The sequence below is a fragment of the Oncorhynchus mykiss genome, chromosome 25, assembly GCF_013265735.2.
Source record: "Oncorhynchus mykiss isolate Arlee chromosome 25, USDA_OmykA_1.1, whole genome shotgun sequence".
NCBI lineage: Eukaryota > Metazoa > Chordata > Actinopteri > Salmoniformes > Salmonidae > Oncorhynchus > Oncorhynchus mykiss.
Window position 1 is genome coordinate 29,835,028 of NC_048589.1, and position 22,906 is coordinate 29,857,933.

Here is a 22,906-nt window from a genome sequence, read left to right on the forward strand (position 1 = left end):
ACCAAGCTCTTCCTGATGGAAATATTGTTTGACAGACACTATCAAAGGGAGGGGAAAAAGAGAGAGAAATGTCCCTTGTTCTCTCCCTCTATTGTGTGTTCTCTGAGGCGTGTTGTATTATAAACACATGTCCATTTTGTAGTGTGAGGGGGTTCAGAGTAGTCGAGTCTCTGCTCTTATCCATGCTTCATTAGGCTCCAGCCAAAACTGGTATGTGGTCTTCTCACCCAGGAAAGCCCCTTGGCAGGAAGCGGGAGGCAAGGGGAGACAGGAGAGACCAGGGGGGGGAAGGAGAGGAGAGACCAGGGGGGGGAAGGAGAGGAGAGACCAGGGGGGGGAAGGAGAGGAGAGACCAGGGGGGGGGAAGGAGAGGAGAGACCAGGGGGGGGAAGGAGAGGAGAGACCAGGGGGGGGAAGGAGAGGAGAGACCAGGGGGGGGAAGGAGAGGAGAGACCAGGGGGGGGAAGGAGAGGAGAGACCAGGGGGGGAAGGAGAGGAGAGACCAGGGGGGGAAGGAGAGGAGAGACCAGGGGGGGGGAAGGAGAGGAGAGACCAGGGGGGGGGAAGGAGAGGAGAGACCAGGGGGGGGGAAGGAGAGGAGAGACCAGGGGGGGGAAGGAGAGGAGAGACCAGGGGGGGGAAGGAGAGGAGAGACCAGGGGGGGGAAGGAGAGGAGAGACCAGGGGGGGGAAGGAGAGGAGAGACCAGGGGGGGAAGGAGAGGAGAGACCAGGGGGGGGGGAAGGAGAGGAGAGACCAGGGGGGGGGAAGGATAGGAGAGACCAGGGGGGGGAAGGAGAGGAGAGACCAGGGGGGGGAAGGAGAGGAGAAACCAGGGGGGGGAAGGCGAGGAGAAACCAGGGGGGGAAGGCGAGGAGAAACCAGGGGGGGGAAGGCGAGGAGAAACCAGGGGGGGGAAGGAGAGGAGAGACCAGGGGGGGGAAGGAGAGGAGAGACCAGGTGGGGAAGGAGAGGAGAGACCAGGTGGGGAAGGAGAGGAGAGACCAGGTGGGGAAGGAGAGGAGAGACCAGGTGGGGAAGGAGAGGAGAGACCAGGGGGGGAAGGAGAGGAGAGACCAGGGGGGGAAGGAGAGGAGAGACCAGGGGGGAGAAGGCGAGGAGAGACCAGGGGGGGGAAGGCGAGGAGAGACCAGGGGGGGGAAGGCGAGGAGAGACCAGGGGGGGGAAGGCGAGGAGAGACCAGGGGGGGGGGAGGCGAGGAGAGACCAGGGGGGGGAAGGCGAGGAGAGACCAGGGGGGGGAAGGCGAGGAGAGACCAGGGGGGGGGAAGGCGAGGAGAGACCAGGGGGGGAAGGCGAGGAGAGACCAGGGGGGGAGGCGAGGAGAGACCAGGGGGGGAGGCGAGGAGAGACCAGGGGGGGGAAGGCGAGGAGAGACCAGGGGGGGGAAGGCGAGGAGAGACCGGGGGGGGAAGGCGAGGAGAGACCGGGGGGGAAGGCGAGGAGAGACCGGGGGGGGGGAAGGCGAGGAGAGACCAGGGGGGGAAGGCGAGGAGAGACCAGGGGGGGAAGGCGAGGAGAGACCAGGGGGGGGGGGCGAGGAGAGACCAGGGGGGGGAAGGCGAGGAGAGACCAGGGGGGGAAGGCGAGGAGAGACCAGGGGGGGAAAGGCGAGGAGAGACCAAGGGGGAAAGGCGAGGAGAGACCAGGGGGGAAAGGCGAGGAGAGACCAGGGGGGAAAGGCGAGGAGAGACCAGGGGGGAAAGGCGAGGAGAGACCAGGGGGGAAAGGCGAGGAGAGACCAGGGGTGGGAAGGCGAGGAGAGACCAGGGGGGAAAGGCGAGGAGAGACCAGGGGGGAAAGGCGAGGAGAGACCAGGGGGAAGGCAAGGGGAGGCGGTGAATCAAGGGAGTCCGAGTGAAGGAGGGGAGACGAGTTAGGGAAGCAAGGGAGACCGGAGGAAGCAGGGGAGTCCGGGGGAAGCAGGAGGAGAGCAGGTGGAAAGAAAGGAGAAACCAGGGGGAGAGCGGGTCGGGCTAGCCCAGCCTAATAAGGTCTGGAAGTCAGGGAGCCTGGACATTTTATAATCCAGAGAGGAATTCCAGCGGGGCATCAGACCTGAGTGGTTGGGGTTTATACACTATAGCTGGCAGAGCTCTGATCCGTGTTCTTCCCATCATTAGCACCGATCCAGGCCTGCAGAGCCTGACCTGGCAGAACAAATTAGTCCACCTGCAGGCCCCCTGCCAGGTTAAGACCCAGGATCCATCTTGTCAGGTTGGCTGGGGCCCGCTTGGTCGGCTTATTAATGAGTACATATTTTCATCCAGAATGAGCTCAACACTCAACTCTCTCTCATCATTCAAATGGATTTCTTTGCTCAAACTTTTTTCTAAAACACAGGGATGCTGTACTGACTGAACTACTCGTCATCCTAACCACCATGTTGTGCATATGCTCCCCCAGAAACCTTACTGATTCCGCCAACACTTGTCATAACACTAACGATAATGCATGTACAACAAATTGTTCAAATGTCAAATCAGATTTAGATATGCATCAGTTTCGTTTCAGTGCAGGAGGCGGCACAGCTGTGCACGTTGGTTGTGGGGTTGTGTTATTTAGGAACCAAACAGGTGAAACAGGACTGAAACAGAGAGGGACTACCTGGATTTATCCAGTAAGAAGTGATCATTTTCATTTTCCGTTTTGCAACAGTGTGCCCTAATAATTATGACACTGCTTGTCCACTATACTGGAACACTCTTAATCCTTTGGTTGAGACCTTGAGTGCCTCGGATGCACGATGGTCCTCCCACAACCCTCAATATTTCATTAAAGCAATTAAGAGGGCCGGCGCAGATGCTCCCCCGTTGACAGAATCACTCACTGTTGAGAAACGTCTGCACTATGATGTGTTGCCTGAACCAAACCATTAAAAGAGCATGAAAACAATTGCCCTGTTTGCACCAAGTCTGCTCCTCAACCACAGCTCAGAGCTATTGATGTCAAGTTGGATTAAGAGCGCAGCATTGCGCTCTGGGGCCCGGGTCGGACTGTTTTTGCATGTGAATTTACCCACGATGAAGCTGTGGTTCACTAATCTCCTAAAAGCTGATTAATAATACTCAGGAATTCAACTTAACAAGGCTGAAAAGACCAGTCCTAAAATACAGGGTAAAGGGAGGCTGCGACCTGGGGCTGGAGAGGAGGATGGAAGAGGAATATACTGTATAATCCAATTACAAATGGCTGGTGATCCAGACAGGCATTTCTCACACGCATGACGCTCATGATTTCAGTACCTTTTCTCTGAACAGTTTTGGTGTCACGCCGGGCCCCGCTCCCATCATTACGCACACCAGTCACCATCATTACACGCATCTGCGCAATAATGAACTCACCTGGATATTGGACTCATTACTTTGTTGATTGCCCCTCTATATCGGTCCGCTCCTCTGTTTGTTCCCGGTGTCAGCACTAATGTTATGTTTTCCATGTCAAGATGCTGTCCTGTTTCATGTTTGTTTATTCATTAAAAATGTTCACTCCCTGTACTTGCTTCTTAACGCATAGCGTTGGTCCTTATAGAATGCTGACACCACAATTTGAAGAATCAGGGAGTTTTTTGTTTTTGTAGGTGACGTCGGGTCTCAGCTGGCTTGGCAGGCTCCCATCCCACATCATGCCTCGTTGGGGCACCCACGCCTCAGCAGTCTCGTCGGGCTCCCATCCCACATCATGCCTCAGCCGGCTCGTCGGGCTCCCATCCCACGTCACACCTCGTCTGGCTCCCATCCCACGTCACACCTTGTCGGGCTCCCACGCCTCAGCAGTCTCGTCGGGCTCCCATCCCACTTCATGCCTCAGCCGGCTCGTCAGGCTCCCATCCCACGTCACACCTCGTCGGGCTTCCACGCCTCAGTCGTCTCGTCTGACTCCCATCCCACGTCACACCTCGTCGGGCTCCCACGCCTCAGGTGGCTCATCGGGCTCCCATCCCACATCACACCTCGTCGGGCTCCCACGCCTCAGCCGTCTCGTCGGGCTCCCATCTCACGTTACACCTCGTCGGGCTCCCACACCTCAGCCGTCTCGTCTGGCTCCCATCCCACATCGTCGGGCTCCCACGCCTCAGCCGTCTCGTCGGGCTCCCATCTCACATTACACCTCGTCGGGCTCCCACGCCTCAGCCGGCTCGTCGGGCTCCCATCCCACGCCACGCCTCGTCGGGCACCCAAGCCTCAGCCATCTCGTCGGGCTCCCATCCCAATGACATGAAAGTATATAGATCAACAGAATTCTGTAAGTTTGACCCATTATTTTAGTAGGTAGAGTATTTGAAAAGGAATGGTACTGGTGTTGGAAACAGTATCCCAAGTATGGATTTCCCATGGTATTCCATTCTATCCCAGTCGAAGAGATTACACAGGAATAATGGTATTACCATCTCACTGTACAAGTGTCTAATCTTCCTGTTGAGCATGACCCCAATGGCAACAAGCAATTTACAGAACTTGATTGTGTGGCATTGTTTTCCAACCGGCGGGCGTCTAGCTTAAGCTGTGGGTGTTGCTAGTTTTCCAATGTTGTCAATAAGAACATAATGCCTGATTCTGAAAGCCCAGATAATCCAGGGAATTGCCTGCCAACTCGAAGGCCCAAGTGGAGCGAACTTAACCTAACCTCCGCTTCGCACTAAGCACCCCTGGCTTTACCCTGCTGTGTGGAAGGAAGCACGCTTGGAAGACTGAGCCCTGGTTAATTATGCATTGCTATGTTGGTACTGGATTTATAGAGCATTTATGTGATTGGAAAGCAGCAAGAAATAGAGAGAAGGGCCATTTTCCCTGACTGGGGCGCATTTTACTTTGCCCTATTCATTAGATGGCTGAGGGATGGAAGGCTAGGCTATTAGGGGCTGTAGCTAGCTGCGTAGTTAATGAATAACATTCTGATTTTGATTGGTGCTCCTGTAAATGTTTGTCTTGAACGATGACCTTGGAACGACCTCAATCTAGGAACTAGCAAATTTGTCATTATAATAATAACTAGTAGTAGTACTGCTAGAGTCAACCAATCAATCTTTTTATTCTATAGATGAAGTATGACAGTGAAATGAAAGACAAATATGATGCCCATGTTAATGACTTGAATTTCATTATCTTGACAAAACATTCAATGTTGAATAAGACATTATGTTTTTCTTTTTAAATTATTTTCTTTTTTGTTCAAGGTACCTCTCCTTGGTTTATCCAACTTGATTCTTGCTCCTAGGGAGAAAAGAAGAAAAAAAATTCAACACTCAAACACAATAATAAGAACACGTATTCTATACTAGTAGGATTGAGAATAATAGCAATAGCTTGTGGCAACAACAATACATTCAATAAAATGGACATATGGACAATATTGCTTTTGTTGTGGCCTATACAATGCTGCTCATCACAAAAGTACGATATTGTCAGCACCTCTCATCCAGAAAGTAAAACACAATAGCTGGGAAATATTTAGCTGTTGCCAATGGTTACCTCCAACAGTTCAAACAGGGGCAAGTTGGGTTTTCATCCTTCATTAGTTTCTAGGCAACATAGTTCTGCACTTCAAACTGTACCACTGATAGTCTACAAATAAACATCCTCATTCTCAAGTAAACTGTATTAATATTATTACAGTGGTTACTATGTGCCTAATATTCTTGGATTGATTATTCAGTATAAATATTATTGATTATAAATATTAGTAAGTATTGTTTTGTCTTGATATGGTAACAACATTGCTAAGTTTAGCAGTTGTAGTAAGTGTAACAGCTCCATTTGTCAACGTTGTTGAAATTGCCATATCAAGAAATTACTTATCAATATTGTATGTCATTGTCCATACTACAAACAAAGTCTGTTAACATCTAAGGGTTACTACTGTACTCTGTGGGAAAATGAAAACACATTTGCAAAGCTGAAAATCTCCCTACAAAAAGGCACTGTAGTGAGTGCAACAGTTCTAACAGTCTTATGTCATTATGACATAACATAAGCCTAACAACTACAGCAGGGGTTTGCTTTATTTCTGGCACAGACAATTCATCCTTTTTCCCACAGTTTGATATCAAACTATGTTCTTGAAGAACTATTCCACTGTGCTCCAAGATAAATACTAAGGGAGGACTCCTGAAACAAAGGCTGTGCCACGGTTCCATCAAACATTGATGTCTAGTGCTAGCTGTCCCACTCGAGATCCTGGTTTGAGTCCAGGCTCGGAAGACCCATGGGGCGGCGCACAATTGGCCCAGCGTCTTCCGGGTTAGTGGAGGGTTTGTACCCGGCCGGAATGTCCTTGTCCCATCGCCTCTAGCGACTCCTGTGCATGCTGACACAGTGGCCAGGTGTACGGTGTTTCCTCCGACACATTTTGGTGTGGCTGGCTACCAGGTTAAGCAAGCATTGTGTCAAGCAGTGTGACTTGGCTGAGTCGTGTTTCGGAGGACGCACAACTCTCAACGTTCGCCTCTCCCGAGTCAGTGTTGCAGTGATGGAACAAGACTGTAACTACCAATTGGATACCACGAAATTGGGGGGGGGGAATAATGCGCTACAATAACTATATTTTTTACATCTCGGCTACAGTTTGCTTGTTGTATAAACATACAAATATTTACCTCAAAACAGAAAATCAACATTGTTTCTGATATTAGAATGGGCAGAATATTTATACCACCAGATAGTCCTGTCTAGCTGCATGATTTGCTGTGGTGCAGGCAGGCAGGATTTGAACCCGATAAAGCATCATCAACAGGGATAGGCCATGCCAGCTCAAGTGCAGGGCATATGCTGATCTCCTTGTGGATTTCGATTAAGGGGCTCAATGCTCACAGGGGTCACGACACTGAACCAAAGGGGGTTTAACCAGGAGCACATGGCAGCCGAGAGTTGGGTTAAGCAGGGGGCCTGCAGTACAGTGGGGTCACAAGGTCATGATTAATGTGTAGGCTGTCAAAAGAGGGTGTCTGCTTAGCACAAGCAGACCCAATGGTTAATGCTACGTAAGCCAACCGAACCGACCCACATCACCCATACAACTGATGACGAGAAAAAATAAGACTGGACGATTGTAGTCCGTCTGTGGATGACTGTCACTTATGATGAATGATAAGCTCTCATGCTTGCGGATAGATTATTAACGACAGTGTAATATATCAAATATATTTTATCACATGCACCAAATACAGCAGGTGTAGACATTCATATAAAATGCTATTATGATTTTTGTTTGCTAAAAAATAAAGGAAATAGTAACAATTAAAATAACAATAACGAGGATATATACAAGGAGCACATGTCAATGAGTCAACGTGCAGGGATATGAGGTAGTTGAGGTAATTGACATTATATGTGCATGTAGGTAAGGGTAAAAGTGACTAATAAGGGTAAACAGAGTAGCAGGAGAGTTAAAACGGCAAGCTTCAGTCAGGTGATTCTAGCAATCCCTTCCGGTTAGTTCTAGTTGGGCAGCTTAGTCTCCAATTCTGAGGACCCCCACTTTTGTTAGTGTCTCATTGGTCAAGGTCACGCCAAATACTTGTCATCACATCTCCTTCTGCCTATCAGTGGCCTTGATTCCCGCGACTTCAGTTTCAGTTAGTCTATGACCCCAGCACGCTTTGTGGTCAGAAACGTGCTTTCCCCATCCTGGTGAGCACATCCACAGTTTTCCCTCCTGCTGAACTTTTCCTCCTGTGGACTGAATCCCTGTTGGTCTGATGTTTAATTGTGCGTGCATCTAAATGACCACATAGTTAATGCCAGTTCTCACTGAACATGATTCTCAGTTATCTGAACCATGAATAGTCAGATTTGTGTGTGATGTGAACATCTTCCATTTAACTCCCCTTAACCTGGACATCCGCCTCATCCTTGTTCTGACCGGACATTCTGTAGTGGTTACTACCGGTCTTAAGCCAGCACTTAAGATTTCTTATTACATTCATGGTCCTTCGATTCTCTACAACCATAACCCTATTTTTCAAGCAGCATATGGAAAGAATGTGAAAGTGTATGAGTAGGGCTGGGTGGTATACTGGTATTGATGCACGGATCGGGTTTTTACTTTAACTTCTTAACGGTATTTTAATATTTGGTCAATGCAGCATATGCAACCTTGTTGATGACAATGATGCAGCTACCACTTTTCCCTAATATAAATCCACAAGTGTTCAATAATTAAACTTTGTTTGTGTTTCTTACATCTGCAAACAGCTAATTTGTATTTCCTTAACAAGTTTTAGTTCAACCGTGTTAGCCGCTAATTAGCTAGCTAATAAATGTACTGAGTCAGATCAAATGTAGCTAGCTAATACAGCCCGATACCAGTGATGGTGTAGGCCTAAATCAGCATGTTGCTTGTGTAACAGTATCTTCTAACAAAGAGGAATAGGCGAAGCATGAATATGTTGCCTACATGGGCTGCCTTTCAAACGCATAAAAGACACACTCTCCTCCACTTACCCACACCTTATGCCCTTGGGGGAAACCCTGTTGCCATCTTTGCTGCAGCCACAATTAGCCAAGCAAGGGATGTTGGCAAAGTATGCCCTTCAACCCTCATTTATGATTGAGTTTGCGAGTGTACAATACTGTTCACTCCAGGGCCTGAAACACCCTATAATTCAATTTGGGATGATTGTACATCCGCTAAGAAAAGTCTTCCAAAACTTAAAACCAACATCAATATGGAGAAGTCAACATACAAGTGTAAGTAAAAATTAATGGAAATAAGTTAGAAATTGTGCTACTAATACACATGATGGCACAAACATGTATCGTAAAAGTAATTATGTTTTTGTTTGGTTAGCTTTTGGAAACGTTAGCTAGTGCATACAACTTTCCCTGACATATCACACTCAATTTACCTGATATCGTCGGATGACTAAAATTTGACGTCTTCGGATGCGTTGTCTTCTAGCCAAGATATGAAATGCAATCATAATTGACTGAAGCACACATAAAAAACACACAACAGCTACCGGTGGTTCCATGATGACTGAAAACCCAACCATGGGACAAACGAGTGACAAAATTCATTCATTCATTCTTCCCTCGCCCTGCAAGTGTCAACTCATCATACATAATGATACATCATTAGAAGTGTCCACTTGGAGGGCTGAGGGTGTATTTTATGCGTTTGGAATGCAGCCATGAAGAAAAATGTAATGCAGCCAAACATTATCTGGTCCCCTAGAAAACACTGACCAACATTATGGTTCCTACCCTGTAGCAATAACTTCTCCTTGGCATGTCAAACAACAAAAAGCTTGCTATTATTTATATTAGAACTATATAATTAGAATAAACATATTTCCATGATTCCAAAAGTTCACCCAAGTGTTTTGATCTAAAATCACAAGTCAAATCGCAATTGCAACATATTTGGTTAAAAAAATACAGCAGAGATTTTTTTGCCAATATCATGCAGCCCTACATGGCATTATGGAAATTATCTCAAATGAGTGCAGGAAATGCAGAAATAGATGAAAATGTAGGAAATAATTTTGGGTTGAAGTTTATTGTATTATTATTGTATTATTGAAAACCATAAAATAATGTCAAACACCAAAAATGTAATAAAAAAAAAGAGATATGATATGTTTGCCATATCGCCCAGCCCTATGTGGATGTGTGTGGCATCAATATGCATGTGTGTTTGTGTTAGTATGTAGAGTGAGAGTGGGTGTATGTTGCGGTAACAGTGTGATGTGTGAGTATGTGGGTCCGGTCACTGTGCATAGAGCCAGTACAAGAGAGTCAGTGCAGAGTCAAGGGGGGGGGGGTCAAACATATACAGTGCCTTGCGAAAGTATCCGGCCCCCTTGAACTTTGCGACCTTTTGCCACATTTCAGGCTTCAAACATAAAGATATAAAACTGTATTTTTTGTGAAGAATCAACAACAAGTGGGACACAATCATGAAGTAGAACGACATTTATTGGATATTTCAAACTTTTTTAACAAATCAAAAACTGAAAAATTGGGCGTGCAAAATTATTCAGCCCCTTTACTTTCAGTGCAGCAAACTCTCTCCGGAAGTTCAGTGAGGATCTCTGAATGATCCAATATTGACCTAAATGACTAATGATGATAAATACAATCCACCTGTGTGTAATCAAGTCTCCGTATAAATGCACCTGCACTGTGATAGTCTCAGAGGTCCGTTAAAAGCGCAGAGAGCATCATGAAGAACAAGGAACACACCAGGCAGGTCCGAGATACTGTTGTGAAGAAGTTTAAAGCCGGATTTGGATACAAAAAGATTTCCCAAGCTTTAAACATCCCAAGGAGCACTGTGCAAGCGATAATATTGAAATGGAAGGAGTATCAGACCACTGTAAATCTACCAAGACCTGGCCGTCCTTCTAAACTTTCAGCTAATACAAGGAGAAGACTGATCAGAAATGCAGCCAAGAGGCCCATGATCACTCTGGATGAACTGCAGAGATCTACAGCTGAGGTGGGAGACTCTGTCCATAGGACAACAATCAGTCGTATATTGCACAAATCTGGCCTTTATGGAAGAGTGGCAAGAAGAAAGCCATTTCTTAAAGATATCCATAAAAAGTGTCATTTAAAGTTTGCCACAAGCCACCTGGGAGACACACCAAACATGTGGAAGAAGGTGCTCTGGTCAGATGAAACCAAAATTTAACTTTTTGGCAACAATGCAAAACGTTATGTTTGGCATAAAAGCAACACAGCTGAACACACCATCCCCACTGTCAAACATGGTGGTGGCAGCATCATGGTTTGGGCCTGCTTTTCTTCAGCAGGGACAGGGAAGATGGTTAAAATTGATGGGAAGATGGATGGAGCCAAATACAGGACCATTCTGGAAGAAACCTGATGGAGTCTGCAAAAGACCTGAGACTGGGACGGAGATTTGTCTTCCAACAAGACAATGATCCAAAACATAAAGCAAAATCTACAATGGAATGGTTCAAAAATAAACATATCCAGCTGTTAGAATGGCCAAGTCAAAGTCCAGACCTGAATCCAATCGAGAATCTGTGGAAAGAACTGAAAACTGCTGTTCACAAATGCTCTCCATCCAACCTCACTGAGCTCGAGCTGTTTTGCAAGGAGGAATGGGAAAAAATGTCAGTCTCTCGATGTGCAAAACTGATAGAGACATACCCCAAGCGACATACAGCTGTAATCACAGCAAAAGGTGGCGCTACAAAGTATTAACTTAAGGGGGCTGAATAATTTTGCACGCCCAATTTTTCAGTTTTTGATTTGTTAAAAAAAGTTTGAAATATCCAATAAATGTCGTTCCACTTCATGATTGTGTCCCACTTGTTGTTGATTCTTCACAAAAAAATACAGTTTTATATCTTTATGTTTGAAGCCTGAAATGTGGCAAAAGGTCGCAAAGTTCAAGGGGGCCGAATACTTTCGCAAGGCACTGTAGTTTGGGTAGCCATTTGATTAACTGCTAATGGCTTGGGGGTAGAAGCTGTTCAGGAGCCTTTTGGTCCCAGACTTGGCGCTCCGATACCGCTTGACATGCAGTAGCAGAGAGAACAGTCTATGACTTGGGTGGCTGGAGTCTGACAACTTTTAGGGCCTTCCTCTGACACCGACTGGTATAGAGGTCCTAGATAGCAGGGAGCTCAGCCCAGTGACGTACTGGGCCATAGGCACTACCCTCTGTAGCTCCTTGCGGTCAGATGCCAAGCAGTTGCCAAACCAAGTGCTGAAATAGTATAGAGAAATGACCCCTATGACTCAGACTAAACAACTAATCCAATTGGCCAATCCAGACAAGCCACCACTGGGATATACTGTGTGTGTATACACACACACACACACACCTAGTGGTTAGAGCGTAAGGTAAAAATCTGTCGTTCTGCCCCTGAACAAGGCAGTTAACCCACTGTTCCTAGGCCATCATTGAAAATAAAAATTTGTTCTTAACTGACTTGCCTAGTTAAATAAAAAAATACACAGGTCATATACACAGGTTTTATAGCCAATTTCCTACAATTCTGCATTTTGCCATGAGGCTAAGATCAAATGTAGCAGTTTTAAAGCAAATGTCCTACATTTCTACACCTTTTTCAATGGCTTATGACGTGTTCATGTGCTATTTGGGGGCACCCCGATCTCCCCGACGCAAGTGCCCTGCGTTCCTGGTTGGTAATCCAGCCCTGATGCTACAGACAGCCCCACAGCTGCTGTCTATCCAGCATGATAGGACTGGGAATGTTATGTCTTGAGGGACTATACATGCCAAATGCAGAGTCAATTTAACAAGCACTTTACAATAGCCCTCAGCCTTTTCTGGGGAAATAGTGTATTGTGTGCATTATTTAATAATGTAATGCAATGTGAGCATGAAATTACAGTATATGGAACAGATACATTCTAATGTTGAAAAGTACCCCGAGATTAAATTCAGGTTTGTAGCATTGTCTTCTCCCTATATGTTACAATAAATGTATAGCAAGTTATGCCTTCTCCCAGAGGCTTCGACCCGCTGCCGTTCATTCTAGCTCTATACGAGAGCTTATCTATTTCTTCACCATGTATGCTGTTAAATTAATTATATTTTAACTATTTGACACCTTAAACATTTTGACAATAATAAATTATGTATTTGAATATTAATTTACAGTCCTTAAAGTGTTTCACTCCTTTCTCTTTGGGGATAGCACAGGTGTTAACACGTATGGCTAATTGACAAGCTGAACCAATTAAGGCTTGGCATAAATGAATAGTAGCCTAATACATTATTCTAATAACTCTGCTATACCTACAGAGCTGCATATGGGATGTGCATGGAGCCACAACAATTATCTGCATTTAAAAACTATTTATTTACCTACTCATTGGCTGAATAAGATTTTCTGTATATTTACTAACTTCGAATAACTTCTATCTGCCATAACAAGGGCAACTGTTATCATAATTCTTCACTGCCAGGAGGACCTAGTCTTAGTGATTGTTACTTCAATAAATATTTTCACATCATTGTGCCAACCAGAACCGTACTGTGTTGGCTCAGGTATTTTATTTTTAGCATTGTTATTTCCAGCATAGTTCCAGCAACTATGCTGAATGCGCAACTAGGCCAGCACAGTAAAGCTTAGCTTTCTTCAGCTTGGCCCAGTATGGTGAAAGGGCATTACAGTCCTGTATGTCTCCAAGCCTGAACCTGTCAACCCCCAAACCCACCAATCCCAGCTCAACTCCTCCCTCGGCCTGGCCCGGAGCAGTTGCTATGAAACAATCTTGCATAATTCATTTACCAAGCTGCATGCAAATATGTGGACAATTAACCCCCTTTGTTTGCATAATAAATGTAGATATTTAATGGGAGCTCATCTGCACGCACACTGCTGGCAGGAACAACACAAAGCAGTGGTATTGTGAGAGAGGCAGAACACACACCCCATGTCCATCCTCTCCCTGCAATCATTCCCCCCAATACCTGATGTTATAGATGCGCCAGATAGAGACTGAATTAGCCCTAGCACTGCCACACTACTGTAATTACAACCCTGCATGATGCACCAAGAGGCCCATTGATGTGCAGATGAAGATGGCCTGTGTGTGTTGCTCTGAAAGAACCCATGTTTTGGTTGTGCTCCATCAAAAGAACAGCTGGGTTGCCATTTTCTCTCAAATTAGATTTCCACTGAAGCACTGTGCTGTAAAATTCAAAGGCACATTATAATAAATGAAAGGGGAACAACTTTGATAAAGAAGCGGCATGAGGGCAGAGTGACAACTAAATCTAGAGCGATTCAAATTTGGCAAAAGGAGGGAAAAGCTATATCCTCTATTATAAATTTGAAAGGTTGAAAAGGTAAATGGTGGCTTCTATAAGTTCTGTCATACACAAAACAGCTGGTATGACTTTGGGGATTTGGATTGAACTGAAAATTATATTAACTAGTACATATCTGGGTAAACGATTCAAAAATGTAAAATCTACTGCTAACATATTCAACTGCTATACATCAATGTGTGTGGAAAAAAAACGCCAACTGATTAATTGCCAAACCTTTAACTAACCAAGCGTTTCTCCAGTCTTCTCAATTGAGATGACATACTTGAATAAATCCCACTCACACACTCACAAAAAAAAGAAAAAAATCCAAAATAGCTGAAATGTTGAAGAAAAAAATAAAATTAAAAAAATCACAAAATGAATAAGTAGTTAGTTAAAGCTCAGGAAAAGTTATTACCTCTGTGCAGTATCCTGGGCTTTCAGTAGTCTGTGTAGCTCCTCTCCCTCTGTTTGTTTTCATTTGGCAGTTAAAAAAAATATAGATATAAAAAATTAAAAAAAGAGGGTGTTACTCCTTTGTGGGGAAACAGTGGTCAGTGATACCCCTGCCATCACGTGGAGAGACACTGGAGATCCCAAACATAGGCTCCACCCTCTTTGGAACTCAGTGCCCTGAGGATGACATGCAGAGTTAGGGTTGAGGGATAGGGGAGAGCAAGCAAAGCTCAACTCCCCTGAAACCTCACTGCCATCAGGACATCCCCAGTCCCAACCCTGTCATCCAATCAGAACAGTCATAACATGCCAGTAATAAACAGAACACTGGATATGTAGAATACTTCCTCACATAAGACAGTAATCTACCTAATGCTGCATATGTGTAGCATACTCCCTCACGTCCAATCAGAACAGGGCTCTACAGTGCAACCCTTTTACTCACATACACGCCTAAATATTTTGCTATGTGACCCAGAATTTTATTTGGGAGTATCAGTGCGCCTAGAAAAATTAAGGATTCAAGCGTTATTACATCAAATACATCCTACATTTCTGTGTGCTCACCTACATTTCTCTCACCTACGTGCTCCTTTTTTTTTTAAGAAAGAGTCCTGCATAATATAGTCTTCTACGCTATACTGGTTGTGTCTCTAATTACTTATTTATTACATAAAAACTATGACATTTGGACTCATCAGACCAAAAAGACAGATTTCCACCGGTCTAATGTCCATTGCTCATGTTTCTTGGCCCAAGCAAGTCCCTTCTTATTGGTGTACTTTAATAGTGTTTTTTTGTTGCAGCAATTCGACCAGGGAAGCCTGATTCACGCAGTCTCCTCTGAACAGTTGATGTTGAGATGTGTCTGTTACTTGAACTCTGGGGGCTGCAATTTATTTGGGCTGCAATCTGAGGATCAGTTAACTCTGGGTATTCCTTTCCTGCGGTGGTCCTCATGAGAGCCAGTTTCATCATAGCGCTTGATGGTTGTGACTGCACTTGAAGAAACTTTCAAAGTTCTTGAAATGTTGCAGATTTACTGACCTTCAAGTCTTAAAGTAATGATGGACTGTCATTTCTCTTTGCTTATTTGAGCTGTTCTTGCAACAATATGGACCTGGTATTTTACCAAATAGCGCTATCTTCTGTATACCAACCCTACCTTGTCACAACACAACTGATTGACTCAAAAGCATTAAGGAGGAAATAAATTCCCCCAATGAACTTAAGGCACACCTGTTAATTTAAATGCATTCCAAGGGACTACCTCAAGAAGCTGTTTGAGAGAATGCCAAGAGTGTGCATAGCTGTCATCAAGGCAAAGGGTGCCTAGTTTGAAGAATCTCAAATATAAAATATATTTTGGTTTGTTTTTTGGTGACTACACGATTCCATAGGTGTTATTTCAAAGTTTGGATGTCTTCACTATTACTCTACAATGTAGAAAATAGTAAAAAAAATAAAGAAAAACCCTTGAATGAGCAGGTGTGGCCAAACTTTTGACTGGTACTGTATATCTGTGGAGAGGATTTTACAGCCTTTTAGCCAACACTTTCTTTTTGATCAGTGTTGATATTTTCCTTTTCGGCTACTGTGACAATAAATTCCTACCTCGTGAAGTGGTACATATCAAATATGTATATGAAACACAAACACAGAGTTTTGGGAACAATTATCAAAATGTGTTACTGTTATTCAAACAATGCTACCTTACCATCTTGTGATTAACTACAAGTATAGACACATATGCTTTTTGACAGAAATTATAGACAGGTTGTAATAAGAGTAGAGTTCTGAAAGGAAAGGAGAGTCAAACAGTGTGACTTCCTAAAGCCTAGTGTGATTTGGATTTATTCAGTGGAACGAGAGACAGCAAGAAAGTAAGGGACCTGGTGTATCAGGGCTCAGAGCCTTTTCAAATGTCTGATTAGCAGTCAATTGTAGAACTCCAAAGACAACTCAAATTTCGTTGAGGGGGTCAGGAGGCAGGCAGGGCTGGAGGGATGACATGGTGACCCTAGTGAGCCGAGAACTGATAGACTTTGGGTCAAAGGGACAGAATTATTTGGGTTGTATAGACAGCAATTTCCTCAAGCCACATGAGATATTACAAGCTGTTACAAATGGTACAGGGAATCCATGCGAGAGTGTTCGAAGTCAATTTGATATTTTCCACCGAAATCCCAATATTGAAAGCTCCAACTAACTAGGGACCAAATCATTTTATTTGACTCCTTTCGAAGGGAAGGGCTGTTCCTCAGTCTCAGCATTGCCTTCAATTTCAGGGTCTGGTTGAGGTCCCAGCTCTAACATAGCATGATACTCATGTCGGATTCCTCCTCGCTTTATTTCAGACAAGTTGGATCTCGGGTTACGGTTGGTCATATGACAGTCATGTCACTGTCACTCATCAAACATGGTTGAAGTTAATTAAGGGTTTGACGTCTCCTGTGTATGCTCTTCCACTTGGCCCATAAAAAGTGCATTTCAGTGAGCTATGCCTATATAGGCTACTGTACTGTATGTGTATATGAGTGGAACCCTGTGTCCAAGCTCACAAAACAGACTTGAAAAGATTATGGAAGAACAGGTATCCCAATCTATGACTCAATAGTCAACACAAGGATTTGTTTTAAGACAGTCATAGCATGGATCATGTAGCTATTTGATTTTTAGGACACTTTCAGGCATTTACAAAATATTACATTTGGCCTTTCCTACTGTAGCCCATAGAAATGCATTGATTAAGATTCATAAATGGCAAAAAAGACAGCCAAAAAATAAATCACAACGGATAAGGTTTTGAAGTGTCTGTCGTATATACACTGCTCAAAAAAATAAAGGGAACACTAAAATAACACATCCTAGATCTAAATGAATGAAATATTCTTATTAAATACTTTTTTCTTTACATAGTTCAATGTGCAGACAACAAAATCACACATAAATGATCAATGGAAATCAAAATGTATCAACCCATGGAGGTCTGGATTTGGAGTCACACTCAAATTTAAAGTGGAAAACCACACTACAGGCTGATCCAACTTTGATGTAATGTCCTTAAAACAAGTCACAATGAGGCTCAGTAGTGTGTGTGTGGCCTCCACGTGCCTGTATGACCTCCCTACAACGCCTGGGCATGCTCCTGATGAGGTGGCAGATGGTCTCCTGAGGGATCTCTTCCCAGACCTGGACTAAAGCATCCGCCAACTCCTGGACAGTCTGTGGTGGATGGAGCAAGACATGATGTCCCAGATGTGCTCAATTGGATTCAGGTCTGGGGAACGGGCAGGCCAGTCCATAGCATCAATGCCTTCCTATTGCAGGAACTGCTGACACACTCCAGCCACATGAGGTCTAGCATTGTCTTGCATTAGGAGGAGCCCAGGGCCAACCGCACCAGCATATGGTCTCACAAGGGGTCTGAGGATCTCATCTCGGTACCTAATGGCAGTCAGGCTATCTCTGGCGAGCACATGGAGGGCTGTGCGGCCCCCCAAAGAAATGCCACCCCACACCATGACTGACCCACCACCAAACCGGTCATGCTGGAGGATGTTGCAGGCAGCAGAACGTTCTCCACGGCGTCTCCAGACTCGGTCACGTCTGTCACATGTGCTCAGCGTGAACCTGCTTTCATCTGTGAGGGCCCACCTGTGGACGTTGGGCCCTCATACCACCCTCATGGAGTCTGTTTCTGACCGTTTGAGCAGACACATGCACATTTGTGGCCTGCTGGAGGTCATTTTGCAGGGCTCTGGCAGTGTTCCTCCTGCTCCTCCTTGCACAAAGGCGGAGGTAGCGGTCCTGCTGCTGGGTTGTTGCCCCCCCTACGGCCTCCTCCACGTCTCCTGATGTACTGGCCTGTCTCCTGGTAGCGCCTCCATGCTCTGGACACTACGCTGACAGACACAGCAAAACTTCTTGCCACAGCTCGCATTGATGTGCCATCCTGGATGAGCTGCACTACCTGAGCCACTTGTGTGGGTTGTAGACTCCGTCTCATACTACCATTAGAGTGAAAGCACAGCCAGCATTCAAAAGTGACCAAAACATCAGCCAGGAAGCATTGGAACTGAGAAGTGGTCTGTGGTCACCACCTGCAGAACCACTCCTTTATTGGGGGTGTCTTGCTAATTGCCTATAATTTCCACCTGTTGTCTATTCCATTTGCACACAGCATGTGAAATTTATTGTCAATCAGTGTTGCTTCCTAAGTGGACAGTTTGATTTCACAGAAGTGTGATTGACTTGGAGTTACATTGTGTTGTTTAAGTGTTCCCTTTATTTTTTTTGTTCAGTGTATATCTAGGAGAAAAGAAAGCTCAGGAAATATACAGAGCCTTCTTTAAATATTTAGACCCCTGGACTTTTTCCATATTTTATTACGTTATAGCCTTATTCTAAAATGGATAGGATTGTGTCGAGGCACATATTTGGGAAACATTTCTGCAGCATTGAAGGTCTTCAAGAACACAGATCTCTAGAGTTCCTCTGCAGAGATGGGAGAACCTTCCAGAAGGACAACCATCTCTGTCGCACTTCACCAAACAGGCCTTTATACTAGAGTGGCCAGACAGAAGCCACTCTTCAGTAAAAGGCACATGACAGCACGCTTGGAGTTTTCCAAAAGGCACCTAAAGACTCTCAGACCATGAGAAACAAGATGGTCTGACGAAACCAAGATCGAACTCTTAGGCTTGAATGCCAAGCCTCACAACTGGAGGAAACCTGGCACCATCCCTACGGTGAAGCATGGTGGCAGCATCATGCTGTGGGGATGTTCTTCAGCGGCAGGGACTGGGAGACTAGTCAGGATTTAGGGAAAGATGAACGGAACAAAGTACAGAGATCCTTGATGAAAACCTGCTCCAGAGCACCCAGGACCTCAGACTGGGGTGAAGGTTCACCTTCCAACAGGACAACGACCCCAAGCACACAGCTAAGACAAGGCAGGAGTGGCTTCGGGACAAGTCTCTGAATGTCCTTGAGTGGCTCAGCCAGAGCCCGGACTTGAACCTGATCGAACATCTCTGGAGAGACCTGGAAATAGCTGTGCAGCAATGCTCCCCATCCAACCTAACAGAGCATGAGAGCATCTGCAGAGAAGAATGGGAGAAACTCCCCAAATGCAGGTGTGCCAAGCTTGTAGAGTAATTTCCAAGAAGACTCGATGCTGTAATCACTGCCAAAAGGTGCTTCAACAAAGTACTGAGTAAAGGGTCTGAATACTTATGTAAATGTGATATTTCTGATTTTTAAATGAGCAAATATTTCTAAAAACCTGTTTTTGCTTTGTCTTTACGAGCTATTGTGTGTAGATGAGGGGGGGAAACAATTTCATCAATTTTAGAATAAGGCTGTAATGTAACAAAATGTGGAAAAAGTCAAGGGGTCTGACTACTTTTTATTACACACATTTAACCCCTTTTTTGGGGGAGGCACAAAACTACCTCCATGCAAGCTGTAGAGCAAAACACCACAGATTGTGAGAATTTCATCTTTCCATAGAGTGGTCATATTAGTTTGTAGGCCAAACCAGTCAGACGTTACAGATGTTTTCCATGAGAACACTGATTTTCGGGATATCTCAGGGTCTGAGAAACACCGCTGTAGCTTGGTGACCTTCCACCGCAGATGTGGAAGGCTGCCATAGGCGAAGATGGTGGATTGAGACGCAGCCCATGCAAAAAAAATCTATATCTCGAGCTTAAACTGACGGATTTTGATGGGGATTTTTTTATTTGTTTTTACTGAGTTTGACACACCAATAGACTCTAGGGGGTTTTAATAGGGTGATGGGCCACCACAAGAACAGCTTCAATGCACCTTGGCATAGATTCTACAAGTGTCTGGAACTCTATTGGAGGGATCCAACACCATTCTTTCATGAGAAATTCCATAATTGTGTGCATTTTTGATGGTGGTGGAAAACGCTGTCTCAGGCACCACTCCAGAATCTCCCATAAGTGTTCAATTGGGTTGAGATCTGGTGACTGACACACACACACCCTTTAAACCCCCTATGCTGCTTTGAGATGCATCTTTCAAGTCACTGAGGTCCCTTCTTCTAGCCAGGGTAGCCAAAATATTGGGCAACTGTGCATTTTCATACATGACCCTAAACATGATGGGATGTTAACTGCTTAATCAACTCAGTAACCTGCTTTCAATATACTTTGTATCCCTCATTTACTCAAGTGTTTCCTTTATTTTGGCAGTTACCTGTGTGTTGATGTGTGATGTGGTGTTGACTATTTGGCCATCGTTATGTGAACAGTCATTGTGCTTAGGTCTTATAAACACTTCTGCACATTAGTTGCATGCACATGTGAACAATGTAGCCCCGTTATTATATTGAAATGCTGAACACTGTTACAGTACCATGATTGGACAGGTAAGATCACATCAAGTAAACATTTTTATCTGAATAAATGTGTCTATCATAGAAAATCTATTGAATCCTTCAAACAAAAGAGAAACCATGAAACTTTCCAGTGCACAACCAACCAACCCCCTCCTCCTCCTCCTCCTCTCTGCAGGCAGCATTGTATTTTGTCAGTCCAATACAACAAAATGGTCTTGTCATATAAAAGGTGTTTTGCTGTGAGACAGAAGCTAGTGAAAAATCACAGGAAGCCAACAGAGGACAGATGTGCAATTATACTATTTTTACTGCCAGGAGCACAGTATGTGAGAGGGGAATTAGCATCACACCTGTGTATAATTGGCTAAATTAGCTTGTATAATGCCGGCTCTGAATAGTGGTGGACTTCAGGGGGAGGTGTGAGCAATGTTAGAAATCCAGCGTGTTGTTTAGACTCCCTTAGGAAACTTTTCAGGGGAGGAGAGTAACGGTCTGTAATCTTGAGGCTCGGGGCAAAGGAACACTTGTGTGTCCTCACAGTGGTGTTGACAAACAAGGTAAATCAGTTCAGTTAGCCGTACAGTAATGCTCATGTTACACATCAGAGGGAGAGAAGCTATATAGTTCAGTGTTTGAGACGCCTAAACTGAGTCTCATTACAATATACCATGCCTCGATTCCCAATTAAATTAGACTATGCATAGTCCTCCTGTAGAATATTGTCATGAATTCATGGCATGTTCTAGTTACTGTGTAGGGTGGCTACTGTACATCATCTGGTCAATGCAATAAGTGAAAAACTGAAGGAGGGACAGGGAGGGGAGATCATTATAGTATTATCTTATATTAGAATGGGACTTACATACTTTACTTATGGGGGTGCAATGTGCCAGACGATGGCATGCCATAGCTCTCTGTTGTTCATGACAGCTGGTAGGTCCTCTGTTCTGAGACCAGTGTCTCGGCAGATGTTGCCCATGTTTCATGTGGTCATCCTGGAGGTCTTCGCCTATCAGGGTACCCGCAGTACGAGACAGCTGGTGGCCAGCTGGGAATGGGACATGACAGAGAAACTTGGACATCTCTCTGACTTTCCTCAGCTACATTTTGCTCAAGTGATGTTTATGAATTTGCAAAAGATCAATCTTGCCAAAGATCATGTTTTGGTCCATGATTTTGTTAATTCTGATCAAATATCTCAGATTATGCACACCCAAAAATGACACTTTCAGAAACTTAACCCACCCTATTTTATAATGTGACAAAGAGAATTGTGAAAAGAGGATATTCTGATACAGTATTCCAGTTTAACATTCATCAAACATCCTTAAAAAAACAAATGACAAAAATATTTAAAATGTTTTTTTAGGACCTTGACACTTTCAAAAGCCTGAAATAAAACTATGAAAAGGAATTTATTGTCTATTAGCGCCATCTATTGGTGCAGTGAGACCAAAACCTTTGGCGATACGGAGTTAATCATTTCTGTCCACCAGATGCAGAACATAGCCTTATGAAAATACAATTCATTTAATCATAAAGACGTTATGGAGCTCTATAAAGCAATGCATTCTTAAAGCATAGACACTTTTGGTTTTATGTAACCTGGTGCCCCCAGATACGTTTTTGTTATTTAATCATATGCTCTAATTGAATTCAATATTTTCCTTGACATGTGCACCACACCAATACTTTTCCACAGTACAAGAGTTCCCAGTACCAGTATTTCAGACAAAAATATTTACCTCAATAAACCTATATAAAAAGACCAGAGTACGCCTGTGAATCAAGTATACTTAGAACATTGTATATTCTAGATAGAAAGTCATAGGGCCTATGTCTCCGTTTGTTTTGTTGCTTCAGGGCCGGCTTAGGGACCCTATTTATTTTTATCAACTCAGTCAGGGTGTCAACTTACTGTTGAGAGTTGGAAAAGTAGAATACACAAGGTGCAACTTTGAAATTTGGTTGTGCATCAGCAATTTTTCTGTTATTTCAGTCACTCAATTAGCCATGTTAGCTAACAATTTTTAGATTGGTAAGTCGGTAAGTTAGCTGGCTATATGGCTATATATATGGATTATTTATTTATTTTGAGCATGGCGTTGTTTCCATTACAGCATATTGGATGACTGTCATTGTTATATTCCATTCACCCAGCTCAATGTAACATCGATAGGTTTAGGCTACTACATGATACTCACATTTTTCTCTGTACCCATCATGAGGTTGCTACAACCTTGCCTATGAATGAAAGTTTACAACGTCAAGGTGACAGACAGTGACACATTTAATACTGT

At 44.3% G+C, this 22,906-nt stretch overlaps 1 long non-coding RNA gene across 1 annotated transcript; it reads right to left on the reverse strand.

Moving 5' to 3' along the window:
• Positions 1–3,246: 3,246 nt before the first annotated feature.
• On the reverse strand, positions 3,247–22,862 carry LOC118944366. The gene is made up of 3 exons (XR_005039594.1): positions 22,811–22,862; positions 21,473–21,654; positions 3,247–5,232 (listed from the first exon to the last, which is right to left on the reverse strand). It is a non-coding gene; the product is annotated as an uncharacterized LOC118944366 (long non-coding RNA).
• Between the last annotated feature and the right edge of the window lie 44 nt (positions 22,863–22,906).